Raw genomic sequence first — 6,000 nt, 5'->3', positions numbered from 1 at the left:
GGGGCGCCCTTCCAGCTCTCAAGAATCTTTGTGCTTCAAACACAGATTTGAAAATAAATAAATAAAATAAAAACCCCTTCTTACACACGAAAAAGCGAGCATCTCTGATGGAAATGCAAGTGGCACTCCGTGAAGCACAGTGAGCTTGGAAACTTCACCCCTGACCCAGGGCTGGGGCCTGCGTGACGCCCCGCAGCACCCCAAGGCCAAGGGCCCTTCCTCGGACCGGCCGCGTGCCCTGGGGCAGCTCCAAGTGCGCCGAGCAGTGTAATCCCTCCGTTAAGTGCTTGGCTCGCAGTCTCCAATCACTAGTGGGAGCTGGAGAGGGCGAGTAAAAAAAAAAAAAAAAAAAAAAAAAATTCCAGCGGCCGCGAGTTGCAGAGGGAAGAAAAGTCCGGGGCGCGCGGCGGGGCGGCCACTGCAGCCGGAGCGGACGGTCGCGGTGCGGGCAGCGCGGGGCGCGGAGTGGGCGCGAGGCCTGTGCGGCGCCGGGCGGTGCGGGACGCGGGCCCCGCGGCGCCGGGGCAGGGACGACCGTGCGGAGCGCCGCGCCGGCCAAGGCGGTAAGACTCGGGCGGACCGCGCGGCGCCCGGCGTGCGGGAGGCGGCGGCGCCGGGCGGGAGCTGCGGGCGCCGGGCTCGGGGTGGCGCTCCCGGCGGGAGGGAGTGCGCAGGGGGGTGAGGACCACCGCGGGCGGCTCAGCCGCTGGGCGGAGGCGACGGGAGGTCTGGGGGTGGCCGCCGGGGCTTTGTGCGCGGGTGGCTCCGCCGGACCCCGACAGCCCGCGCCCGCGTTGGCCGGGGCCGGGCGGGCGGACACGTGCTCCGGCGCTGGGGGTCGGGACCGGCTGGCCCCGGGCTGGGGTCGGAGCGGAGCGAGCGGAGCGCAGCCGGGAACGGGGACCTGGCAGGGAGCCCGCCGCCGGCCCGGGAGGCACGGAGCCCGCGGCCCCAGCTCGCCAGCCACCTGCCTCGGACGCGGGGACCCAGCCCCGCAGCTGCGGACGGTGCGCAGCGGGCGGGTCCCGCGTCCGCACTTGCTCGGACTCTCCTGCCACTACCTGTCCCTGCCCTCGGTCTGCGGCTGTCTGTCTGTCATGCTCCCAGCGTTTCTGTCTGTCTGCTTCCTCTAATTCTCCATCCCGTTCCCTCTTCCCACCCCCTCGGGCTCGCTCTCCCGGGTCAGCTCGTCTCTCTGTCTCCCTCCCCGGCTCCCACTCCTTCGCACTCTCATCTTGAGCCTGACTTTGGGCTCCTGGTCTCTCCTTCCTCCTGTCCCTGGCGCTCTGCGCGCATCCGTCTACCTGTCCCTGCTACGGTCGGTCGGACCCTTGCGGGGTTAAGATTTCGGACGTGAAGAGAAGACCCCCCTGGAAGTTGCCCGGTGGGTGTCTTACTCCCTCTGAGCCCCGCTCAGCTGCATCGGGGCCCCTGGAAGTAGTTTTCGGTGGAAGGGGAGCGCGGTGGCTTCCCCGCTACTGTTAGGAATCGCTCTCGTCACCTTCCCACCAGGGTGAGGTTAGTGATGGAGCAGCCGCAGAGGTGCCCAGGGAACGAAAAAATCAGGAGAGGAGGGCTGCTTAATGGCCTCCAACATGTCAGGGGGCTGCACCCCACAGACCTGCAGCGAAGCACCACCGCCTGGGAAAGGTTCCTGACCTCCCCCAAGAAACACAAAGGCTCCACCACTAACAGGAGGACACAGCTGGAAAGCACTGGAAAATACTTTGAAAAAGCACCTAGGAACATTTCTTGCTTCACTAAACTGATGCCAACCTGTTTGTTTTGTTGGTGTTTTTTTTACATGTATTTTTAGGGTCCTAGTAACAACTATCCTAATTATTGTTTTGGGAACCTCATGAGAAATGTTCTGTGTCAACCGGGACATGTGTCTTTAAGAAAATACTCGTCATTGTCCTCTTACACCTCTTCACACTCTAGTGATCAAGAAGAATTATTTCTACCTGCAAAGAAAATAGGAAAGGATTTGTCAGTAATTTTGAAACACGAGACTTTCCAGAGATCAATAATTTCTTTGGAAAATTTTCTCTATAAGGATGTTTTGAAGGATATTACATCTTAGTGAAATATGCACGTTATTACACACTTAGGTCATTGTGCGATGCAGAAGAGGGTTGTGTGCTGTAAGCAAGGCATGGTAGTGATATTTTATTATTTTTTTTATGGGAAACATAGCTGGGAAATTAATTGCTCTGATTTTCACTGTTTTCTTTAGTCATGTATAGTGTACCTTTGTTTTTAGCCAAATATGGCCCAGGGCTACAAAACTTGATACAGTGTGTTATTTGTCCAATCTGAATTACCATTTAGAAAACCACCTTTTCCTTTTGGTCACGATATAAGTTGATATGATCTCATTACTCCTGTGGTGGGGGTCTGCTGATGAATTTTAATGGCACTGCTTTGTGATTCTAAATCAAAATGTTAGTGTTTGGTGAGTTAAAATCTTGATTTATGTCATGTTAGTGAATCATCACTATTTATGGGGGCTTTGCCACCTTGTCTGCCAGGTGCTGCCCAGCCTGTGGCCCAGGCAGGGCTGTCGGAAGCTCCCTGTTAGGGTATTGTCCCTGAGTGACATGCTGCCTCTACTGACGGTGTGTTCATATACGTCCCCCTCAGAATGTTCCAGTCATTAAGTAGTATTTATTAAAAGGAAATTGACTTAATATTTCCCTCATAAACTTTGAAAACTGTGTGCAAGATGGCCTGATAAATTATTTTTATTATAGTAAATGCTGATTTTTATTATTTGTTTATAAGGCAATTTAAAATGTGATATCTATGCCCTAGCTGGTTTGGCTCAGTGGATAGAGCGTTGGCCTACAGACTGAAAGGTCCCAGGTTCGATTCCCGTCAAGGGCACATGCCAGGGTTGTGGGCTCGATCCCTATAGGGGGCGTGCAGGAGGCAGTTGATCAATGATTCTCTGCCGAAACCGGTTTGGCTCAGTGGATAGAGCGTCGGCCTGCGGACTGAAAGGTCCCAGGTTCGATTCCGGTCAGGAGCATGTGCCTGGGTTGCGGGCATATCCCCAGTGGGAGATGTGCAGGAGGTGGCTGATCGATGTTTCTCTCTCATCGATGTTTCTAACTCTCTATCTCTCTCCCTTCCTCTCTGTGAAAAATCAATAAAATATATTTAAATAAATAAATAAATAAATAAAATGTGATATCTTTTGGTGCATGTAGCCACCTCCACACTTCCTCGGCACTCAACTCCTACTTATCATTCACGTATAAAGTCAGTTGTCTCCTACTCCAGCCTAATTTTCATAAGACCCTCATGGCTGCCTCTTAAGCTTCTGAAATCATCTCTTTCAGTATTCACCTCTCTGCGGTATAATTACTTGCTTGGCTCTTCGTTGCTGGGCTGTTTTCTCCTTGATCTGGAGGTAGTATTCCTTTACTTTTTTTCTCTGAATTTCAGCAACCTAGTAAAGTACCTGGCATATGAGAAATACTCAAAAAATCCTTGAAGGATGATCTGTTCTCCAATTTGTCTCTACCTTGCGGTACTAATTCTTTGTGGTTGCTTCAGGGAAATACTTGAGCATGGAGTAATCACAGATCGTAGAATGAGGGATGAAAAGAGTCTTAGAAAGCATCTGACCACACACGTTAATAATGACGATGGAGCAGATGAGGCTCCAGGAGCTTGGACACCACGCTCAGAAGTAGGCAGCAAAGCCACCTGGGCTATAGAACTGAGACCTTGTGCTCTTTTTCCACAGGCCACAGTTCCTGTCACTGGACTCATGCTTGCCTTCCTTCACTAGAAATCGATAAGTCTGTTGTTCGAAGCTAGCAGTTGTTATGTGAGCACTGAAGATTTCTTCTCATGCCACCCAGAACAAGGTCATGCATGAAATGTATCATCTGCAGTAACTGATAATCATGTTACACATACGTATGGCGGTGATATTTGCCTTTTTAGAACACTGACTTCTCCGTGCTTTTATGTTTTGAGTGCTGTGTCATCTTGGGCAGACCGATTATTTCTACCTGCAAAGAAGATTTAGGTTCCTTGCGACTTAAATGTTCTCTTCTATAAGTTTCTGCCTGTGTGTTGAAGGGGGTGGGGAGAAAAGGAAGTTTGGACCAGATTAGGGGTTCTTTTTGAAGTTATTCTTCAGAGACCACCAGTTTAACTCCCGGAACAACTGCAAATTCATCTGTTTTACATATCAGACTTCCTTGTGAGCTTTTGTTTGAAAAAAGGCTAACACAGTTTAAAAAAGGCTTGAAGACCACTTCACTTGATGTTTTCCAATCTGCCTTCCAGTACTTGAATTTCATAATCAAGATAATTTCCAGCTTTTAAATCTGGGCATCTGGAGGATGGGCGATAAAGGTCTTAAAGATAGAAGGAGAAACTGAGTTTGCATGAGAGCTATTCATTCCAGGTTTCCATGTGGCAGATTTGATGCAGTGGCCTGAATGGGGGGGAAGGAGGGAGGGGAGGGGCGGGAAGGGTGAGGGGAGGGAGGGGAGGCGCGCATGGGTCTGGCTAGAAATATAGATTCAACAGTTATTCACAGGAAATTAATGATTAAAATTGAGGAAAACAATAACTTTTTAGGTATCTGGGAAGAGAAAGAAATGAAGATTTAGGGGTGGACAAGAGGGACATTTTATGATACTTCTGAATATTTTTTTAAACTCATGCATAGTATTAAGATAGAAAAGGATAGATAATGCATAATTTACATCAGACAACAATCTCTCTTCATGATTTTTAGAGCCTCCGCTTATATGTCAATTGTCTTAATTACATCCATTTTTGCTTAGATGTTTGAGTGCCTACGTTTGCCCGGCATTATTATATGCTCTGAGGACACGCAGCCATATGAGACCCAAGGTCCTTGCTGTCATTGAACTTGCATGCTAGAGAGTGAAACACAACGAACTATAAACAAGCACACTAGAAAGATAATTTCCAGTAGTGAAATTGTCGTTAGGAAAACAAGATAGGGTGATATGACAGCAAGGGACGGGGCTACTTCGTACAGGGTGGCCAAGGAAGGCTTTTCTAAGGATGTTCTGAACAACAAGAAAGAGCCAGCCCAGTGAAGATCTGGGAGGACTTCCTGGCAGAGGCAACATTAAGGCTGTCTCTAAAGGGGCTGGGTGCACACTGGACTCAGGCAATTAGGGGAAATGGTAGGAATGAGGTCAGGGAGATAGCCAGGCCCATGCTATGAAGTGTGCATTTCATTCAAAGTACATTTTATTGAATCCCTGGAGAATTTTAAACAGAGAAGTGAACAAATCTGACTTAGCATGTCTGTCTGTAGTGTGAGCAAGAATGTCTGGAGATGACGTGGGAGGCTATGAGAAGTCTTTAGCTGAGCGTTTGGTGGTTTGGCCACCGGTGGAACCGAGCGAGATTGATCCGACATTGTTCTTATCACAGAATGAGTCATTGAATTGAATCAGGCTTCCACTCCCTTTCTTTTTTATTTTTATTTTTTTACTTGATCTACATTACAGCAACCCACTGGTTCAACAGTTGCTTTTACTTTTAAATGCAGACCTCAGCACCTCACAGTTCCCAGATGTCACATAAAGTTTGTGTTCTGGTTACAAAGGAAAGGAAGCAAATCAGAATTCTCTAATCAGGTTCCAAAGTCATTTTTCTCTACCCCTCGGCTTTGAAAACTTCGCATGTTTCTTGAAAAATTTCACTGTAAAGTCTGCTTTGTCAGATCTGGAACTCACCCTTCATTGTATACCCAACTCTTTGCAATGAACTAGTATACAGTAGGCATTCAGTAAATATTTATGGAATGTTGTTGGATGGAGTCTGTTAGAGACCCATGTTTTTTTAAAAAGATTTTTTATTGATTTTTAGAGAGAGAGGAAGGGAGAGGGAGAGAGAAAGAGAAGTATCGGTTTGAGAGCGAAACATTGATCGGCTGTCTCCTGCACACCCCCTGCCAGGGATTGGGCCTGCAACCTGGGTATGTGCCCTGACCGG

General features: G+C 48.8%; 1 protein-coding gene across 1 annotated transcript in view; it reads left to right on the top strand.

Annotated features, from left to right (window-relative positions):
* The first annotated feature begins 455 nt into the window (after positions 1 to 455).
* Positions 456 to 6,000, top strand: part of BMPR1B (bone morphogenetic protein receptor type 1B) — a 376,371-nt gene continuing 370,826 nt past the window's right edge. Inside the window, exon 1 of the mRNA XM_081109293.1 lies at positions 456 to 563. The gene's annotated coding sequence lies outside the window, so the exon portion shown is untranslated. The remainder of the gene's footprint in view (positions 564 to 6,000) is intronic.

The sequence above is a fragment of the Myotis nattereri genome (genome assembly GCF_964212035.1).
Source record: "Myotis nattereri genome assembly, chromosome: 1".
Classification (NCBI taxonomy): domain Eukaryota; kingdom Metazoa; phylum Chordata; class Mammalia; order Chiroptera; family Vespertilionidae; genus Myotis; species Myotis nattereri.
Note: the sequence above shows the minus strand (reverse complement) of the source record. Positions and strands in the feature narration are given on the sequence as shown.